Consider the following 22,841-nt stretch of genomic DNA (forward strand, 5'->3'; position numbering starts at 1 on the left):
ATCTCCAGATGGGTATGTTATACTGATCAAAAATCAAGCAGTAGTTAAAAATTACCAATTTTGTAAGATCTATATAGAGATGGCTCCTGACTTTTTGCTTAGAGAGGCACAGAAACCAAGTTTATCTTTTCACTTTGAAGAAATATATCTGCTTATCTGACTATATTATTTTATGGAATTAGAAAATGACTGTGAGTTAGTATTACCTGCCTTCCCCAGTTAATCAACTTTAGGGAGAGTGAAATGCAAAAATATCATATTTATAAATTCTATTATCAACATATCTTCATGAGTGAAGGATTGGTAAAAAAGTTTACTTATGTAAACTAATAAATTTATTATGATTACCAATTATAAAAGATTGTAAGTACTTAATATTAACTACCTATACTTAATATTATATAGTACTTATAATACTATGACATATTTAAAAGAAAATGTCATTTTTAAAAAGTTTTATCAAGGACTAAAAATCAAAAGCAAAGTCAAATATTTTACATATACTCTTTTCTGGAACCCTAACCATCACTTCCACTAACATTATTTGAAACTAAAATATTTGATTGTTGAAAGAAACATACTCATATTATTAAAACTAAAAGGAACCCTGAAGATGAAGCTCAGGGAGAGATCCAAACAGATTATATGACATGCCCAAGATCATACAACTAGACCTAGGATAGTGGCAGCACTAGACCTAGGATAATCTTTCCTAACTCTACACCTGAGACTTTTGACAATGTGCAGTAAAATGAGAGAGTTAAACATAATATATTGAGGGGGTGATAGAAAACTTAGATGCTGTCCCTTTAAGTTAAAAGCTTTAAATTTAATGACTTCTACTAACTTGATTTTTATATTCCTAGGAAAGTAAGTTTAAAATATCATAAAATTCAGCCCAGCCAGTGTTGCTCAGTGGTTAAGCACTGACCTATGAACCAAGAGGTCATAGTTTGATTCCTGGCCTGGGCACATGCCTAAGTTGCAGGCTCAATTCCCAGTGGTGGGCAGGCAGGAGGCAGCTAATCATTGATGTTTCTATCTGTCTCTCCCTCACCTTTCCTCTCTGAAATCAATAAAAGGATGAAATATCATAAATTCAAAAGTAATAAAAACATCAAAGGAAATGTATGCACTTCCTTAAATCAAAACCATGAAAAAGGATACTTTTTAGTGTAAAAAGGAAGCCAGAGATTTAGTGTGTGTGTGTGTGAACTGTAGTAATGGTTTTTGTTTTGTCTTGCATTGTTTTTTAAATTGTTAGCGCACTTAACTAAAAATAAATCTCTAGAATCTTACTACTCACAGTAAAATAGATACCAAGAATTTCAAAACTAAAAATCCAAGTAATTTTAATATCGTGTGAATTAGAAATAAAGAACATCTTTTAAAAAGTTAAAATTGAAAAAGATTAAATCAGTACACCCAATTCTCTAAACTGTGTGTATATTTTTTCCTGAAGTACATATTCATGAGCTGACAGTGGAGACAAGCTGGCTGCTTTGTTTGACTATAGTTCTGTTTACCACATACTGTCAGAAATGGATTTTGACACTCACAGCATTAATATTGCTATTTTTATTGATATAATTAGCACTGCTATAAATAATTTCTCAGTCTGCCATAACTAAGTATATCATTACAGTCAAAAATATTAGGGCTTCTTTTTCTTATATAATGCCTTGGTAATAGACTGCTGGCCTAAAGAAAACAGTGACCTCATGATGTGGAAATTACTGAAAAAAAATAGAAAAAAAAGTTTGCCTTGTCAATAGAGACTACTGTTTTGTGTATGACTTCACTGAGCAAACTAGTTTATATTTGTTTGAAACTAAAGTTTCTCACCAATCTGCTATTTCAATTTCACATCACACCATATTGTACCTAAAACAGGCAATCTGGATTCCTGTTGCTACTTCCCCCTACCAGCTCAGGAATGGGTTTGAAATACAAGGCTTGAATATATAAAGCAAAAGAATTAAGACACCCAAAATTCAGAATCAGTGGGTGGAAATACGTGTGCTTGAAGTCATTTGTATAACTGTTAGTGGGTGGCCCACTTGTGAATTTTTTATCTTTACATGAAAGCAAAATCAAAACATATTTTATCTTGCCTCTAGATCACATCAGCTGTGACAATAACCTCATCCAGACCTTGAATAGTTTGTTCATAAAACAAAGTGGGGTCACTGACCCAGTGCATATTCAACACAGAGTATGAAGGCCAAAACAAAATGACAATACAATTCAAAACAAGTTGGTGGAAATTTTAGACTAGTATATTAAACCTTTCTTTGTCTCTATCACTTAACAGATGGTTAGCCTTCACACAGCCTAGTGTCTCTGGCAAAGAAATAACTGTGTGTAGCCAATAACACCGCACATTTTGACTTAAAATGCAGTGTACACATACTTACATGTACCTAAAAATATGAATATTAATAGAACTAGTCATGCTTATTTAATAGTATAAAAATTTGATAGATGTCAAGATTTTAATTTTTGCCCTATGAATACCTCTTTTTGAAACTCTCAATTGTCTTCTTATATGGATCCAGGGTTTAAGAACTCTTCACTTTAGATTTCATTTATTTTATGAGCTGCTTGGTAATCATGCTTTAAAAAAAAACAAAAAACTTCCAAAATTATTACAAAATTTACAAAGATTTAATTAGTTTGTGTTTCATGTTGCTCAGAGCAAACTTCTGGTAACTAACAAAGTGAGTTAAACAATATCACCTGGGAACTTTGAATGTCTTCCATGTCAAGGACCACAGGCAGGACTGGAATTATTTATCCAGTACTGAAATATGTCTTTATTCACAAACTGCTCATATAAAAATATATATTCACATGTACATAAACACACATACATCAACCATCCTCACTAAATTAGGGAAAGTTCTGCATTTTTAATGTTATATCAACCATTCTTCCACTTTGCTCTTTAAAAAATATTTCAGCTAAAACAATATATTTGGTTATAGTCTCTGCTTTTTTTCCTAAATCTTCCTGTTTATAATGTTCAGATGCTGGCAAGTCTGTACACAAATAGAGTCAACCTCAACTTTCTCTAAAGTTCATTAATATGCACCCTTTTTTGGAAGAGGCGATTATGCTACAAATTAGCATAGAAGATAGAGGTCTAATGTAGGTATAAGAAACACAAACCCTTCACAGCAGGGGATGGGAAGACCAGGGGTGGAGGGGCTGCATAAAAAGAGTTATCCTACTTAAGAAACAACTCACATTTGGCTAACAATATAAGACTCACCATGACAAAGAAACATGAAGAAAATCAGAACTTGTTATTTGAGAACTATGAACTCGGTTTTGGAAAGGTGAGACACCCACTACTTGAAGCAACAAACTCACTGTTAAATCATATACACCCTTAACCAGGCACCAACTTTTCTTCTGTTAGAAACCTAGGATTTTTACACCTACAGACTAAATGATTAGATTTAAAGTAATGCTAACATCTTCTGTAATGTTCCTCTTGCATTACAAATGGTCTATTAAATAAGAGAAGTGCCAATCAAATGCTTTTGTAGTTTGAAAGAAAGGTTTAAATAACAAAGCTTTTTATTTTTTTTGCAGGCCTCTCTTTAATGTCACCTGTAAATTAATTACAACAAATTTCCAACTGAAAAAAAACTTAGGCACTTGATTTTCACACCTATTTCTATTCATTCTAACTAAAACATTTCAGATATTCTAGGTGATGTTCTACCACAATTTGCTAACAAAAGCTCCACAAGAATTTTACAGTAAATTTCAAGCCACAGATTTAAAATATCTATATATATATAAACATTTTATTTATTTCAAAGGCATGCTTAAAATTAAGAAAAAAATAAAACCCCTATTCTGTTGTGTTTTTTAATCTACGCTAGTATATGGAGGACATTTCATAACAATAACAAAGGGTAAAAATGAAAAACAAAATAAGCTTTTCCTTTATCATTGGCAATTGCTAAACACTTCCTTGCCCCTCAAACTGTAAGCTCTTTCAGAACATATTCCCCAAATTGGAGAAAACAGCTAGGTTTTAAAGTTTCATTCAAAAATGTCTCCTCCTAACAATCTAAAGCACACTTAGTGTATGTGACATTAGAATGTAAACTCTATAATGCAGATAATTTCATCTCTTGTTCACCTTACCTCCCAAGTGTCTAGAAGAGTGTCTAAAACAAGTTGTTGAATTTAAACAATCATTTCAGAAAAACATGATTATTTCAGAGAATAAAGCAGAGCTCATCAAGTTCCACATTTTTTACTCCAAATGTTTTAAAGAAGTATCTACTTACCACTCATTCTAAAATATTCAGAATTTGTAATTCATTTATAAATGTCAGATCCTAAAGGAACTTAGTTGTACCTTTTATTGCTCTTCTAAAATGATAGAATTATTCAGTGTAGCTTTTTTTTTCTAGGAACTCCAATTTTGTCAGAGAAAGTCTGAAGACTTTCACTTCTGAGATAAAAGCAATTCACTTAAAATGACTTTTTTCATACACTTTATTCCTATACAAAGCAGTCAAATTTGTATTAATTTGACAGTAAAAGTAGTTGTATATTTGTGGGTCTCAAAAACTTTCTGGCATCACATCAACTAGTAGTTCTAAGCATACACACGCACCCCAAATTAGAACCCTCACATGAAAGTTCTTTCCTCTAGTATTCCTTTTAAACTCATATTGTCTTTCAGTGGCTAGTCAGTGTACACATGAATTATATCTGTATTTTCTTGGTGCAGTGGGAATCTCAAAATACTGGCATCTTAACTGGACTAGACATTAAGCATAAAGACTTCTTCCTGAAAGTGAATAAAATTTGACAATTTTAACCTTAAACTTCTTTCTTTAGTCTGTTAAAATCAGGACCTCACCATGAAAGGGTGTACTGCTTTGGAGACTGGTAGCCAGTTAACTTGTCACTTGATCTTCATATGCAAAAGGCCTGTATTCCCCTGGTCTGTGAGATCTGAAATCACAAAGCCAAACAACCGAACTGCTGGACTCACTGAGCAGCTAATAAATTTCTATAAAACTCACTTTTCTACTACTTCTTCTCTCCTGTTAATTTGAGTATTCTCAAGCCTAAAGCCCTCCAAAATTGAGCTCAATGGAACTCACCACCCCGATTTTAGGGAACTGAATCTTGAGCACTAAACAATGAGTAACATTAGCAATTCTTCAAAGACAATTCCAAAAGCTTTCTTGAGAGAAGACTATTCCTGAGAGGGCACAATGATGCTGGAGCACTACATGTTCGTGGACAACTTGGATACAGTCTGAATAAAAATAACAAAGAGAAAACAAAGGGATGAAAAATCAATGTAAATTGTTTTTGAGGGTTTTGTTCTTTTCCTAGAAACACCTCATTATAAAGCATAAAATGCGTAAAGCAGCCAAATCTGGCCTGGTCAAATTTACATGTGTAGGGTGCGGGGAGGGAGGAGGGTTCATGTTAACTAGTCCCACGTGACAGCAAAGGTTACTTGGGATTAGGAGCAACAGGTAGGAGAGTAAACCATTTATGAGTTTGTTAATAACTTAAATAGTGTTTACAGCTACATAATTTATTTACAAGATGGTCGTTATAATCTAGGTTTCAACATTTTCAAAAGCAACGAGTTACTATATAGTAACTTTAGATTTGAGTTCACTCGTAAACATTGGGATAACAACTGTCCTCAGCTCCTTTTACGAGCTGAAATTCACACATATATGACCACACAGTAAAAAAAAAAAAAAACTCGCCTTTAGCAACATTTTGGTATTTTTAATGGTAAATGATGAAGACAATTTTCATACGTCTAGAAAGTTAACATGTTCAATTTAGCTTGGGCCGATGCTGATTCTGAGGACAGCACCTAAGCCACAGGCTGCCAAATCACTTTTGCTCTCATTCGGGTTTTTAACTGGAGGACTATCATCCTGCCACTGACCCCATTCAACTGGCTCAGCGCTCGAGATCAGCGGGTAACAGCGCGAGGGGAGTGTAGCTGTTCGCCATATTGTGTTTTTAGCTGGTGTTTATAGTTTATGTGTGTGCCTGGCATATGCTGTGCAAGTGTGTTTATCAATAGAACTTTGAGAAAATCCCTGCCTCTGCAACCGCTTTAAGACGTTTAACCGCTTCGCAGAGGTAGGGGGCGTGGGCTGGGGGGTGCGAGAGGACCAGAAACCCACACAGATTTAAAGCCATGCATCCCACAGGGTAATAGAGTGCGTTGCTTTTAAACTCTCACAAGGCTTCCAACCGTTTTTATCTCAGCTACTGAAAAAGAGTCAACATGTTTTAATGTTTTCAAAGGAGCCCGAAGGAGCCGAGAAGGGAAGGTGTGTATTCCTTCCCCAAGCCCCCTCCTCTCTAGTCGCAGCAGCGAAGCAGGCGGGGGCCGGTAGCCCCGAGGTCTGGAGAGGCGTCCAGCGGCTCTGGGGCCAGGACATGTCCCGCTCCCCAGTTCTCTGCAGACGCTCCAGAGCCCGCAAGGGCCAAGGCAATGGGGGGGGGGGGGCAGGGGGAAGGGGGCGGAAGACAAGCGGACGCTTTTAGCAGCAGCTCCGGAGCCCAGGCTAGTCGCCCTCGGCTCCTCTTCTTGGAAGCGGCAGCTCCAGGCGCAAGGAGTGGAAAGAAGTAGGTAGAACACGCGTTTCCAGCTGCAGGACGCCCCGCCCGCTCCTGGAACCGGAGACCCTCCCGCGCTCCCTTCCTCCCAGCCGGGTCGGGTGAGGACGTCGCCACAGCCGGACGCGAGGAGGGGCGCCCGGGGAGAGGAGGCGCGAGCGGGGCGGGGCGCAGGGGCGCGCGCTCTCTGCCGGCCGACGGCCCGCGGGCTCGCCGCGCCAGCTCGCTCCCCCTACCGACCTCACCCCACTCCCCTCCTTCCCCGTCCCGCCGCCCCCGACTCCCAGCGCCTCGCGGGCGCCTCATCCCCCACCGTAAGCACACACCCCTCCCTCCCGCCCGCCCAGCAACAAATTAGAGTTTTTGGCGTTACCTCCTCGCGCTCTTTAATCTTCTTTCCTCAACTCCTAAACTTCCCCGCCCTTACTTCTTCGGCAGAAGGTCCACATTGGGCGCCTCACGCCGCGAACCCTCTCTATCCCCCCACTATTGGGTGATTCTGCTGCCACTCTCAGCTTCAGTGAGCCTATAAGAATGGGACGCTCCTCGTGAGGTTGCCGCCCATAAACAAAATGCACTCCTTCTCCGCCCCTCTCTGTCCCCGCCCCACCTCCTTTCCCCTCATCTGTACCACCGTCGATTGGGCTAGAAGAAGCCCAATCCGCTATCTCAAACACCTATTGGGGCGTCGAAACTTCGCTCAGAAGACTGTTAACAGGCAATTGGTCAACACTCTCCCAACTCCGCCCCCCCCTCGCCGCACCTTCCCCCAGTCTGGAGAGGTCAGTCGCATCTGGTTGTTCAGTGATCCTAGAGGTGGGAGGCTATTGGTTGAGAAAGCCCATCGGACCGGACTGGAGTGACCCGTGATTGGTCAACAACAGACACTATAAAGTTTGGCTGTCCTCCGCCCCTCCTCCCCCTTTTCCCTCCACGCCCCCGCCCCCTCCCGGCTGCTTTTACTTTCTACGCATTTCTATTTCCTCCTTTATTTATTTATTTGTGATAAACTTAAATGACCCGGCGACGGAGGCGGGACTCCACGAGAGGCCGGGGATGACGAAGGGCCGCCTGGGTCCAATTGCCGAGGGGACGGCGGGGTGAGGGGCAGCGGCGGTGACCAGTGAGAGACAGGTGTCTGGAGCGCGCTAGGCCTGTGGAGCCGGGGTGCCCCAGCGGAGGCGGCGGTTACCCGCTGTCTGGCGCGGCGGGCTCGGGGGGAGCCGGTAGGGGAGGAGGTGGTGTCGCCATCGCCAACGGCGGAGGCAGCCGGAGGGAAGCGAGGTCCCGGGCGGTGGGCGGGACCTAGGAGAGGGGGGTCTGGCGAGGCGGCAGCGCCCGGGGCCGTCCAGGGTCAGGCTCGATTCCTGCGGAGCGGGGCGCAGGTTGCCAAGACGGGAGGTCACCGGAGGCCGCGGAAGCGGAGCCAGCGCTCCAAGGGAAAAATGTGTTCGCTCCGGAGGTTTAGAAGCATGCCATGTACAACAGTTCCGAACAAGCCGCCCTTCGTGTAAATGAGGATGTTATCCTAACGGGAAAGGCAGATTACGTGTCGTATTACTGAACGCCTGAAGCACCAGCGACCCTACTGGAGCCCGCAAGATTCAATATCCTCGGGGCTAAGGACCAAATAAAGCAACACGGAAAATTAAATGCGGTTCAGATGCTTCCCTAAAACCTTCACCCTCGTCCATTCGTCACTCAGCACAGCACTCCCCAGAGCCAGATTCTTACCAAGTGTTGATCCAGTCCTCAGGCATGGAGGGGGGAGCGGGGGGGCTCAAGGAAGATTCCTAAAAAGGATTCCTAAAAAGGCTATTGGGGGAGAAGGGGAATCTTCTTTCACTCTACAAGGAAAAAACACACAATCCTGCCAAAATAAGATGTTGGACATTTTGGGGAACTTGGATAGCAATAAAGGGGCTTGATCAAAAAACGGCATCCATCAGTGTAGTGATAGCCCCAAGGAAAGGGAGGTGGGGTCCAGGTGGCGGAGGGCAGAGGGGATGGGGATGGGGATGGGGGGGAGGGATGGGGACAGAAAGAGCTTTGGGGCGGTCGGCACGCAGGTGCAGTGTGCAGCTAAGGTTTTATTGAGTTGTACACTTGAAACATGTATGGGTTTTGTGAACCAGTGTCACTCCAATAAATTAAATTTGAAAAGATAGCACGCATGCAAACAGTATACTCTGTATTTGCCATTTTAAAACAATATTATTATAGGATATGCATCTGATGTATCGTTTCCAATAGACGTGTGTTAAATCCTCTGAATTTTATCCTAGGCTTCCTTGGACACAACATGCATTCAAGAAAAAAATTGTTGATGGCACTTGTCAAAAAATGGTTAGGCAGACTCTATTCAGGGCCATCAATGGGGATCAGTGCCGCTAGAATTTTGCGGTGCAGGAGAGAGATTTTCCTGGACTCCCAAGACAGTATGGGCAAGTGGAAATTTTAGCCAAGGAGCAGGGGTGGGGGGAGGTCAGTGAATGGAAAATTACCAAGGAAACAGAGGTAAGGGAGGGAGTGGATGGAATTCCAGCTAAACCAACCTAACAGGATTCTTGCTGAGGACAGGTTAGAGTGATCAGACATCACCTGAGGGAAGGTGGAGGATGAGGAACCCGATGATGCAAGGGGAATCAGATGTGGGGGTGGGTTGGGAGTGGTTTTGCTAAACTGACTTAGCAGGGTTCTTGCTAAAATTGGATTTTACAAGGAAGTGCCAGAGGCCTGGCTTTGATTAGGGGATTTTTGGCAGAACTTAAACAAAATAAATTGGCCCTAGTGAAAAAATATGTAAAAGGCCTTAACCTCATAAATGCTATTAGATCTATTTTTTGTGGAATATATGTATGAGGGCCTCAGAATTTACAAAATTATTGCATCAGCTGTCAAATTTGAAGTCCAGTAAAGTGTGCAAATTTCTGTTGAGTCTGTAAGCTGAAACATTTTAGAATTTATGTATAAATCTTAGCTAAAAAGTGATGTCACTACATCACGTAGGTAGTGACTGTAATAAGTATTACATACACAATAATCAGTTTCAAATTAGAAAGTTAAGTAAAATTTAACAAAATTTAGTTATTCCCATAATTTTTCCAAGGGGCACTGGTGACTCTAAATACTCCTTAAAACTTATCCTTTCCAACAAGTTTTTAAAGGTATTCAGTGTGTTGCCATGACAGTTGTTAGGATTATAACAGTAGGACATTAAGAAATTAGTGTAAAATATTCTAATGTGAAGCCTTAGACATTACTGCCCCTGTAAGAGATGGTGGTTATGTCCAGTTCTCCTGATACTAGAATCTGGGTTAGAATGCTCTATCTATATCAGTCTTTATCTTTACGTTACATACACATATACCTCAGCCATCAATCCCACACATACGGAAATACAAATATCACAAAAGTTGTAGCAAGAATTCCATAATTATGTTGAGGCAAAAGACATGTTTTCTTGGTTAGCAATTAGCAGAATTGAGGAAAAGGATACAATATGAATGATGTACTAAGGAAGTTTGGAAGAATGATAAAGGCATGATTGATAGAAATTAAAAATGATGATTGCTTAGGAAAAGACTTTACAAGGAATTTTCATTAGTCCCTTAACCCAGTGCCTTTACAGATCCTAAATACACTCTAAAGCTTCAAAAGTGCTTCAAAAGATGCCAAACTAGTAGTAAATGAGCTTTGCCTATGTTACAAATGAGGACACTTTGACTTTAAATGTCAAACTCAAGTTGTCTGCCTCTCTTCAAAATGCTATGTACTCATTCATTAAAAATATTAAGTGCATATTATTCATATTAGATATATTTGTTGAGCATTTAAAAGTGCTAAAAACTGCCAGGCCAGTGTGGCTTAGTGGTTGAGCATCGACCCATGAACCAAGAGGTTACTGGTTCTATTCTGGTCAGGGCACATGAATGGATTGCAGGCTCAATTCCCAGTATGGGGTGTGCAGGAGGCAGCAGATCAATGTTGTTTCTCTCACACCAATGTTTCCATCTCTCCCTCTCCCTCCCTCTCTCTCTAAAAATCAAAAACATATTTTTTAAAAAGTGCAAAGAACTTAGAAACTAAAGATAGATAAGATTTGGCATTTTTCTGCAAAGAGTTTACTGTGTATTGGGAGAGAAGTAAAGGGATAAAATATGCTGTGTACATATGTGGTATATACTAGTACAAAGTGGGAATGTAGAAAAGATAATGCCTAACTCTTAAGAATTTGGGAATATGTATAATACACTGTATTCATCACTATACTGAATTCAAAAGTTAATCAAATTAGATCATGCTCTCAAGGGGCTTAGATTCCAATAAGGGCACTAATTAGACATATATGGGGGGGGGGGGGGGAATCTATGTTACTAGCCAACATAAGAAGTTTGTGGGTTTTTTAAATCCTAATTCTAGAATACTTTTTCCATTGATTTTTAGAGAGAGTAGAAGGGAGAGAGGAGGTTGAGAAAGGGAAAGAAACATCCACATGAGAGAGATACATTGGGAATCAACCCCATGACCCTTGGGTCTGTAGATCAATGCTCTAACCACTTAGCAACCGGCCAGGACAAGAAGAGTCTTAATGATAAATAAAGTGCTATGGGAGATCAGAAAAGAAATACTATTTACATCCTGAGGAGTAAAGGATAGGAAATCAGGAAAATCTTAATGGAAGACAATTTTTGAGATGGTCTTTGAAGGATGTATTAGAGAACTTGCCACCCTTCCTCACGCACAACAGATATGAAATACACATTCCTTGATATTTTTTGCCATTTACTCAAAAGACAGGGACGACTTTTCTATACAAGTTCTCACCAATAATTTGAGCAGATAATAGCCAGTAAAAGGATATTAAGAGAAAAATGAGCCTTTCTTTCAGAGTGAAGTAAAACTGAGTTAATCATAAAAATGTGTTAGGACAACCTGCCAATAATTAAGGTTAGACAACTGCCTTTAAAGCAGCAAAAGGAAGATTTCCATAAATCCACCTGTGATACAAGTTTTTCTGTCCCTGGAGACTTATATAAAATTTTCCTTGAACCCCCAAATGCACAATATGGTAGAAGTCTAAAGCCCTTGATGTCTTACTGGATTTGCAGAGGTAAGCTGAATTTGCCAACTATTTCCTGGGGAAGTATCTGTTGAGTCTGTGCATGTTCTGATTCTCTGGTATTTTAATTCATTAATTCCTCTTTGTGTCCACAAGTCTCTGGTGTTTCTAACAGTTTTTGTAATTTATCTGATTTTTTTTTTTTTAGTTCAAGTGGCGTTATGGCCTATTGCTATCTTCTCCATCCTATCTGGAGGCAAAATTTTCACATACTAAAGTTTTTATTTCAAATACAGTATTTCTCAGTTATAGAATTTCTGTTCGATTCCTGTTGATGGAGTCATGTCTATGCTGAAATTTTCCATCGTTCCCTCTTAATCTAAACATACGAAATATGCTTATCCTACATAATAAAAGCCCAATATGCTAAGTGTCCGGTTGGTGACCAGTCAACTGTTCAACCAATCAAAGCGTAATATGCTAGTGATATGCTAAGGCCGCTCAACCACTCACTATGATATGTACTGAACACCAGGGTCAGACGCTCCAACTAGTAGGTTAGCTTGCTGCTGGGGTCCAGCCAATCAGGACTGGGAGAGACTGGGCTGAACACGCCCTGGAGCTCTCCCACGGTCCCTCCCCAGCCCGGATCATGCACTGGTGGGGTCCCTCAGCCTGGCCTGCACCCTCTCTCAATCCAGACCCCTTGGCGGATGTAGGAGAGCCAGTTTCAGCTCAATCCCGCAGGCCACTCCCCTCAGGAGGGCGCCAGATGCAGGGATCATGGCTGGCAAGCACTGCTACAGTGGTGCGAGCCTCTCCTGATCAGGACTGATTGGGTGTGAGCCCACAGCAGGCACAGTGGGGCTGGGATGAGCAGGAGCGGCAGATAGGAGCTGCAGGCAGTGTTGGATTGCACATTTTGCCCAATCGCCGCAGGCCACCCCAAGGGACCCCACCCATGCACGAATTCGTGGACTGGGCCTCTAGTCCTATATAATAAAAGGATAATATGCAAATTGACCCTAAGGGCAGAACAACTGGTGGCAATGAGCCACATTGACCACCATGAGGCAGACGCTCAACAAAGGACCTGCCCCCTGGTGGTCAGTGTGCTCCCACAGGGGAAGCTTCTCTCAGCCACAGCTGGGCTGATAGCTGTGAGTGCAGTGGTGGTGGTAGGAGACTCTCCTGCCTCCTCAGCAGCACTAAGGATGTCCGACTGCAGCTTAGGCCTGATCCCCTGGGGAGCAGGCCTAAGCAGGCAGGTGGACATCCCCTGAGGGGTCCTGGACTGTGAGAGGGCACAGGCCAGGCTGAGGGACTCCTCCCCGCCCCCGGAGTGAACGAGCCTCTAGTTTAGTATAAAATACTTATCTAAGTAAAACTCCCATACCTGTGGACGTGTTTCTATTGCTTTTCTCTTTGAGTCAGTCATCCCTGTTCTTAAGCATGCCCCGTAATTTTTTACTGAATTCTAGATATTTAATGAACATTTATGGCAATAAGTTTTCTTTTGGGAGGCACATAGGATGCAGGTAGATCACAATAATCCTGAGGAAGGTTGGCATTAATGTTTAATTGGGCAAGTCTGTTCCAGGCAGATTTATTTCCATAGACATCGCCTTTCTGGGGTCTCAAATGAAAGTCTGGGCATTTACAATTTCTCCTCTATTTTAGTATTCTCTGAACTCCATCCTGTGTATCCCTAGCAAGAAATGTCTGCTCAGCTCTAGCTTCATAGCTGCTGTTTCCTGATGGATTTGTTGGTGTTACTCTGTGCATATACATCTTAAAGTTCACAAACTCCTCAAGAGAAAATCAAGTTATCTGTCATTTCTTTCTGAAATTTTGCCCCTCAAATTTCAACCGCTTTGGCAGAGTCAAACCCTATCCCCTCTTGCCTCTACCCAGTGAGCCTGTAGCTTTTTTATTTTTTTACAGATGTGAAGTGTTATTGTTTTGTTTTTGTTTTTCTGTTGATTTTTAGAGAGAGGGAAAGACAGAGGGAAATATCAATGTGAGAGACACATTGATTGGTTGCCTCCCAACCAGGGCCAGAATTGAGCCTGCAACTGAGGTATATGCCCTTGACCGGAATCGAACCCGGGACCCTTCGGTCCATAGACCAATGCTCTATCCACTGAGCCAAACTGACTAGGGCAAGCCTGTACCTTTTTATTCAGAACTTATTTCCTCATTTTGTGAATTAGTAAATGCTTCAGAGAAAAGGCCAGATTGACTTTAAAGCTCTCCTTGTTATGCTTTCCTTCTCTCAGGAATCATAGCTCCTCAAACACTGCATCAGTTGTCTTCAAACAAATGTTTTATATACTTATATTTTATTCAGCTTTTATAGTTGTTTCTGGCATAAAATTAGTCTGCAATTAACCATTCCATCATGACTGGAACCTCGATGAATGAATATATATCAATTTACCAAGTAAAGCATACAAAACCAGGTCACATATCTTTTAATATTCAAATTAAAAATTCCCAACCATCATCAAATAGGGCCATAGATGTCTTTCATCCCAACTCAGGATGTCCCAATGAAAGTCTAAGATTCTCAGAGATGCTTATTGAGTGCAAGGTGTCATTCCTACTTACTGTATCATGACCAGAGTATCTATCTGGTTTATTCACCAGGACTTCTACTGATGCTGTTACTTTCATCCAGGATTGCTTTGAAAACTGATGGACCTCTCTCTCTAAAATATACTCTAGTGCCTGACACATGTATCACTATAAATAGTCCCACCCTGATCTCCTAGAGGTCAGGATTGGTGAAGAAACCCCCTTTCCCTGTCTCAGTATAATTTATGGACTCACAAACCTAGACTTCAAATCTTACAGTTATTTCATTACAGAGATTGTTCAGGAAAAAAAAGACAGAGAAATAGTTTACTCCGGGTATTCATGTAATGGATGGGTGGTTGCATCAGAAGAATTTCTTGCCTTAATCACATGCTGGACCAGAACAAGCCCTTTTATGTGCACTGTGTTTCCTAATCCTCAAGTAAAGATGGAATTCTTTCCCTCATTGCCCTAAAGGCTGTTGCAATTTCTGTCACTGGATCAATCACAGTTCAGCTAAGGAAAAATTTACAATTATACCAAAGAGCAATCATCTGAATGTGATTTACCCAGCAAGATTTTCCCTCTCTGTGGCTCTGTTGTTCGTTGAATGCCTAAGAGAACCACTTTTAGTGTTAAAGAATTGTCCATAGACCTGATATACATTGGAAAGCTAATAGAGAAAATGTATTAGTTTACTGTTGCTGTTGTAACAAATTACCATAAATTAGTGACTTAACACAAATTTATTATCTCACAGTTCCTGACATCAGAAGCCCAAAGCCAATCTCAATGAGCTAAATTCAAGGTGTCACATGACTGAGTTCCTCCTGGAGGTTCCAGGGGAGAATTAATTCATTTCCTTGCCTTTTCTCGTTTCTGGTGGCCACCTGCGTTCCTTAGCTCATGGTCCTCTCCTCTATCTTCAAAGCCAGAAGCATAGCATTTCTCTCTCTCTCTCTCTCTCCTCAAACTGAATCCCTAAACTATTTGTGCAGAAAATTAATCTGCTCTGTATTAAATCTCTAGAGAAAATTTGTTTAAAACCTCTTTTAGTAACTCTAGTGTTCTTCAATATTTTAGTTAGAATTTTAATATTTCTAGATTTAAAAATGCACCTAAATAAATGATATTTTAAATGCCAGGGACATTTTAAGTTTCAAATCAGAATGCATTTTTGAGATTCAAATTTTAAAAATTATCCTCAGAGAAATCATTGGAAAGTACATATGTCACAGGGATAATGATAAACTTTAAAGTTCAAAAGATGGATATTTTAAAGGAAAATAAAAGATGCACCAGGCCACTAGTAAATATATAAACAAGGGTGTGTGTGTTTTTCCTAGTTTTTAACCAAGTCATCATGAAAAATGGTTTCCTTACCTTCTAAGTTTAGCATGTTCTTCAAACCTTCATAGACTATACACTTTGAAAATAATGTTCAAAACTGTGAGATGGCAGTACTGTCATTCTGAATGAAATTTCTTCACTCTGATCCATACACGTCTGTCATTATGGCTGATACTGATATGCCACTATAGGGCAAAAGGCTGGTTTGGGAGCCAAGAGCTTTAAAAACGTGCAAGGATTTTGTTGAAAGATGGGTACTATTGAAAGCATATCAGGACTCAGGACTTACAATAGGTGGTTATATTCTCGGGAAATTGGGATGATTTAAATTTGGGGGACAAGCAAAGGTTCATTATAAAGAGGTCCAAGAACATATAATTACAACCCTTGTGTGTGGACAGAGCTGATCCCATCTTGAAAAGCTAACTCCATATTTGAAGCAAATCTTTGGCTTAACTTCTGTGTGAAAGAGCCTGGACCTTTAACCTCTTCTTCTCCCCCCTCGGTGGACTCTGAAATGTGTACAGAGATTTAAGGCTAGTCATGACATTTCCATTACTCCATCCTCTGGGGCAAAGAGCCCTAGTTATTATCTAACTCTTAGCTCTCCCTGGCACCCGGGCTTGTCAGTATCCGGCTTCTTGGTCTCCTCTGACTACCCATGCACTCCTCTTCTAGCACCTAGGCCCATCCCTAAGGGGGGCTAACAGAGGGTGAAAGATGCAGAGACCTGAAGGTCCAGGGCCGCCTAGGACCCATCCTAAGTTCCCTATTAAACCCATTAACAGCCCTAGCTGATTTGACTCAGTGTATAGAGCATTAGCCTGTGGACCAAAGGGTCCAGGGTTTGATTCCAGTCAAGGGCATGTACCTTGGTTGCAGGCTCCATCTTGGCCCCGGCCCTGGTCAGGGGCTTGTGCCCAAGGCAACCAATGGATGTGTTTCTCTTACATCATTATTCTCTCTATCTTTCCCTCTTCGACTCTCCCTAAAAATCAATGGGAAAAAAAAAATATCATCAGGTGAGGATTAACAAAAACAAAACAAAACAAAAGAATCCATTAACAGACAAGTTGGACTTGGCTGCCTGGTTCTTTGATCTCTGGCCTCCTTTAGCATTTGGGGCTGCTTTTGCATACACAGCCTTTTCGCTGAACACCTTGCTAACTCTTCTACTTCCTGTCAATCCTTAAACATTTTAATGCTTCCCTAAATCAGTAGTTTAAGAGAAGTGGTGCATATGCCTAAGGTTAATTTGAGTCCCTTCCTAGAGAAGAGGAAGAACAAGTGAAAGGGAAGAAAAGACATCAGACCTATTTCCTGATTCTCATTATGAACACCCTGATTTACTTTAATCTGTATGTGCTAGATCAGTGCTTGCTTTCTTTGTAGCCTCTACTATCTATCCTTCAAATTCAGAGATAATATAAAATTTAAATTTGGAAGGAATGCAAAGCACATCTTTTAAAAATTATCACATTATTACATTATTATTTGCATTTATATATGGTGATTTAAACATGATTTGTATATGGCTTAAATATTTTTAGGAAAAGTCATTTTCCCATTCTCCCTCATGAACAATGGAAGTCTTGAACTCTAAACATTCAGTTATTTATGTATTAGACATATGTTTATTCAGAACTTCCTAATTTTGCTAAATATTGCATGTATCAATACAAATCGGTCAAGGTTCTACTCTCCTACCCTCACAAATCACATAGTCCACTAAAAGAAACATGATAATTCTATCGCAATCTAATACAGGCCTTGGTAGAGATATGTTTTAATACCTAATGCTAACTGTGTGCCTAGGGACTATATGTACAGTTAATTTTTTCAATAGTTTTATGAGTTAAGTACAAATATTGTATCCATTAATACAGATGAGCAATTGAGGCTTAGAAAAGTTAAAAATATAGTAAAATCAGGGAATGTTAAGTAGTTTACGGTGACTGACAGCTAGGTTACAGTTGAGGTATTCCTTATTTTGGGATAGAATTGACTTATGAGATTTTTTTTTGATAAGCTGATTAAAATGTTATCTAATAAAGCTGCTTTCTCTTTCAACCTCTATTTTAACCATCAAACTTATGTCCTGCTTATTTGACTTCCCTGATATCCTGTACATTTATCAGGGCCTAGAAGTAATGGGGGTAGAAGAACGCTTGGAAAGAAGGGGCTAACCTCCTCTGACAATAGCAGTTGCATGAGAGAAGAAAAAGCCCAAAAGAGGACCCCCCCACCCCATCAAGACAGCACCAAAAGAGAGTTTTTGATGACTGTAGAGAGAAGAATGAAGCCATAGGGATGTCAAACCTCTTGTGTCAGATTGGAAGTATTAGCACTGTTGCCTAGCAGTGCTCTTGGCCTTGATCCATACAATATTTCTTTAGTTGTGGTGGTAGCATTGGAGAGAGGGAGCTTTGAATCTTCTTTGGAGCCTGGAATGTAATGTAGATAACAATAATCATGCAGTGGGAGCATATAGAATGGGCACTTAACTAGGTATTAGGAGGAGGATGGAATTTATCTAAGCCATTTTTCTCTAATTTTATTTTTTAGCCTGAACTATCCTTTAAAGTAGCAAATTGATGATCTGTCTGAATAATAAATTACGGTTTTCTGACTATTGGTTCTATTATACTCAACTTAGTTCTGAAAGATTATGATATTTATGTCTTTGTTTTGTTTTGAAATCTGGTTCTTATAATGCTTCTTTCAATGGGAGAATAACCCAGTCTTGGAAACATAAACTGTACAAACCAGAAACAGTACTGAATTAGTCAGGATTTCAAATTTAAGGGTGGAAGAAGCACAACTCAAATTGATTTAAATAAGAAAGGATACTGTATTAATTTGCATCTGAAGAAAGAACCACAAAGGGTGTTACCAGCGATCAGTATCTGCTCCTCACTTTCCTGACTCTGCTTTTCTCCACTTTAACTTTATGCTCAGGTGGACTATGTCTCAGGAGATTATGTATGGCAAAGATGGTAACAAAAACATCAGCCATACATAATCTCCAACACAAACTGGTTTAAATAATAAATGTACCAGCTTCCATAAGAGATAGAAGTCCAGATGTAGTGCAGTGATTTGAATGCACTTGGAGGCAGTTTGATGAAACTCTCTGGATTCTCTTAGCCCTTCTTTGTATGTCAACTGGTCCTAGGCCTCACAGATGCACACCATGTCAATGAGAGCAAGAGAACAAATTCTCCTTGATTATAGGACAGAAGTTCTGAATTTCATTCTGTGGAGGACCAACTTAGATATTTGTCCATGCTGGAACCAATTTCTAGGGCAAAGCGGATAGGAACTCCACTGATTGGCTTATCCTAATCAGAACACACTTCTGGAGTTGGGGGTTGTATCAGTCCAACCCAAGCCAAAAGGCTGCCATATAAGGGGAAACAGGTGAGATGGATACCAGATAAAATAGTGCCCACATTCACAGAAGGACAGAATCATATTTCTCTACGATTCCAGCAAAAGTCCTGGGGGAGGGAGAAGTTCCCATTGGGAGAATTCCATTGGCTGATGTAAGTCTCAGGCTCCTCTAGGCCTCATTGGACTAAAAGTGGAGAATGAAAGGGTCTCCATAGGCAGAAAAGAGTTTTGGGAGCAAGCCAAGCAACAGTTGTGCAATATAATATATTTTAGATCACATCTCCAATTGCTCTATTTCATATTCTGGATAGAAGTTAGTCTTGTCTGCTGCCATGGACACACAGACTAGAAAAATTACATTTTAGAATTCTTGAACACTAACAGCTGAATTTTTATTTAGAATATGAAAAGATTAGATAATACTTTCCAATGAGAGAGGAAATTGAGATTTATAGCAATAGCGTTTCTTACACAGAAAGAAGCAATATCTGTTTTTCTGGAAATGAATGCTGCAAGAGAATGAATCATGTTTTAGGAGAAATTGGTAGAAAAAGTTTCTCCTAATTCTTTCCTAAAATGTAAGAATTAGCATGGCTTTCAGAGGTCAGAAATGTGTGGCTGATACAGGAACTTAATTCTAATGAAAGGAGACACAGATAGTCTCCAGTATTAGGAAGAATATTTATGCAATTTTTTCTTTTTCTTTACTAGGAAAAAAAATGGAACAAGTAATTTGATCCTGAATACATTTTAAAAATATATTATTGCCTTCCTTGCATCTTTATTGAGTATTTTAAAAGTTGAAGCTTTAAAACTCTGTAGAAGTTTCAGATTTAACTATAGACTTCTAGGGAAGGATCAAAGTTATGAGATGTAATTTAAAAATATTGCTAAATAAAATACTTCCAAGGTAACCTGCCTTTGATTTATCTTTTCTATCAAAGATTAATCATTTGAAATGTCAAAACATCACAGACTTGAGAAAAACTTAAGCCTTGTAGAATTACTCTGTATACTTATATACGATGAGCCCCCAGTGTGCTGTCAGAATGCATTGTGAAGATGAAGGCTGAGAGATAATACTCTACTGCCTACTTCTATTTCCCAAGGTGAGTATAGCTAGTGGTGGAGACTTCAAACAGCTGGCAGTACACTTACCTGATAGTTTCTGGCTCACCATCATTTCTCACTCTGCCTCTCCATAGTATTTTTTCACCTCCAAGTATGATTTTTATTTATGCAGAGAATCCAGGGACAAAAGTTTTGCCAGCAGACATTTGGTTCTGTGAATACATAGTAGTGATTTAAGGACGTTGCTGGCTCACTCCCTATCTCTAGTGGAGGTAAATTAAATGCAGGAGAAAATAATAGATTAGATAAAGTGTTCTGTTCTTTTTGCTGTCTGGGAAGAAATCTTGTAGGACATCCTACATCTGAAAGAAGGAATTCAACTGTCATTATTTAAAATAGCATATAACAAATACGCTTGGGATAATTTTTAAATTGGTTTTAGAAAGAATATTGGGATTGCATGTCACTACAATTTAATATGTTCTTCCTGAGGATCTCAATGTGTGGGAAGACTGTGTTAGTTCCTTTGGGAAGATACATAATATCTCTGCCTTCAAAGAGCTGATAATCTCAGTAAATAGGCATGCAACATGCAACAAAAGACAGCAGAGGCTATAATAAATGGCTAGTGTTTTTATTGAAAATAGTTATTTTCATTTCCAGCCATAGAGACTCACGGTGGGGACAGGAGGAGGGTTCATTAGAATTCATGTAATAATGAGAGACGTGGGATGTGATGGAGCTCCAGGATAAAGATCCATGCCATGGCATTATGGAAAGGTAAGAGTGGAGGCTTGATCTGGATTCAAGGCAGCTGGTAGGACCCCTGCTCCAATGTTCTACATTAATGTGATAATGGTTCGCTCTGGGTTTATTTTTCTCTGTCTTAATTTCTGCCCCTCTCTTTTCTAAAGTTCAAGTTCAAATTCTGAGAGTCTGTTTGACTTATTATTCAAGCCTCATTTAGCCTGAGCTTTTCTCACCTAGCCATTAGTGGAAGGGTAGATAACCTGGCTATTGGAGATGGGACAGAAGGTGGTGGTGAATAATCTGTGATGAAGGACACTGCTCCCTTGGACTGCCTCTTCTACAAGGCTTTGCGACTATGTGGCAGATGGCACCATAACCAATATGAACATGGCAGTAAGCATATTGCTAGTAAATGCTCTGGGACAGTGATGTTCAACCATTGTGCCCATGGCACACTGGTGTGCCACAAGAATTTTTAAAACACAATATCTGACTATTTAGTCAAGGGCACTGACCTCTTTTTCCTTAGATTGTCAAATAAAAAAAATGAAAATAGCCAACACAACAATCAAATAGTTCTTTAATGCAGAGATGTGATCTCAAAGTGGAAATAAGCATACACAGGATCATCACGTGAACTAGAAGGGAAAAAAGGGGAGAAGCCCTAGCAAAGACAAAGAGTTAGGAAGTACAGTTTCTAACCATTCCAGGAAAGGTCAGGAGTCCTCAGTGAAATTATTGACATTTCAAGCCAGATAATTATTAGTTTTCCTGTGTATTGTAGGATGTTTTGCTGTATCTCTGGCCTCTATCCTCTAGAGGCCAATAGTGTTGGCCTCCCTAGTTGAGACAACCAAAAATGTCTGTAGACATCACCAAATGTCCCCCAGAAGTCAAAATGCCCCTGGTTGAGAACCGATAAACTTTACTAACCTGAGCTCCCATTATATGTTCCTTACTAATGGTAACATTAGGATTTTGATGTACATTAGCTGACACTCTGAGAAGACAGCACTCACTAGCTATGCGACCCTGGGGAAGTTTTCAACCTTTCTCTGCTTCAGTTTTCTCATCTGTAAAACAGCAATGGATAAAATAGTAATTACTTCATGAGATGGTTGTGAGAATTAGATTATATACACATCATGTGCTTAAAACAGGGTAGCAAACTTTTTCTGAAAAGGGCCACATAGTAAATTTTTTAGACTTTTCTAGGACATGGGGTCTCTGTTGCAACTTCTCAGCTCTAGGGCAAAAGCAGTGGAGGACAGTACTATGTAAACAAATAGTAGTGGCTCTGTTGCAGTAAAACTTTATTTACAAAAACAGGTAGTAGGCTGAATTTGACCTGGGCCAATCTGTAGTAGTTTGCTCAGCATGTGCTTAGAAGATGCCTGGCACATAATAAGTACTCAATAGTATTAGCTATTTTTAATATTATTACTCTTATGTGGTTTCACAGCAGGTAGATCCACAACTGAGGAACAAAGGTTCTCAAGGGAACCTTAATGTTTGGTTTGGATCACTTTCTTTTTGAAGAGCCCATGGTTCTCTCTGGTAAACTATAAAGACCAAAGAAGAAAATGGGAATCTATACAGATAATAGGTCCCTTTCCTCATATTACAAGTCATGCCTCCCTTGAAGAAATGCCCAGGAATGGTACAAAATGTTGCCCAGTTTCCCATATTTACCAGAGATCATTGAAAGATATTTTACCTCAGTTAACTGACATATAGGGAACACAGCAAAATTAGAAAAAAGTGAAAGTAATGGTGGCTAAAGAGATAGATTTTTGAGAAGTGGAAGATCCTTTAGAGTACAGAGTATTTCTACTAGAAGCAGAAGTCTATTCCTTCCAACTTCAATGGTCCATTATAAAGGACACTCAACTACTTCCTCTCTTAGCTACTGCCATTTCTGTGGTGACTACTGGCGTCAATTAGCGGGTTCCCCTCATCTGTACACCTTCTACTGTATGGCATTTTTTACTCACAGATTCTG

General features: G+C 40.0%; 1 protein-coding gene across 3 annotated transcripts in view; it reads right to left on the minus strand.

Annotated features, from left to right (window-relative positions):
* The window catches only part of ZBTB20 (zinc finger and BTB domain containing 20), an 862,593-nt gene extending 855,450 nt beyond the window's left edge, over nt 1-7,143 (minus strand). For all 3 annotated transcript variants that reach the window (XR_011470308.1, XM_070406230.1, XM_070406231.1), the window contains exons 1-2: nt 7,010-7,143; nt 4,892-4,986 (exon numbers count right to left, since the gene is read on the minus strand). The gene's annotated coding sequence lies outside the window, so the exon portion shown is untranslated. The remainder of the gene's footprint in view (nt 1-4,891; nt 4,987-7,009) is intronic.
* Nucleotides 7,144-22,841: the final 15,698 nt, after the last annotated feature.

The sequence above is a fragment of the Myotis yumanensis genome, unplaced genomic scaffold (assembly GCF_028538775.1).
Source record: "Myotis yumanensis isolate MYYU_CA2020_CCGP unplaced genomic scaffold, mMyoYum1.0.hap1 SCAF_2, whole genome shotgun sequence".
NCBI lineage: Eukaryota > Metazoa > Chordata > Mammalia > Chiroptera > Vespertilionidae > Myotis > Myotis yumanensis.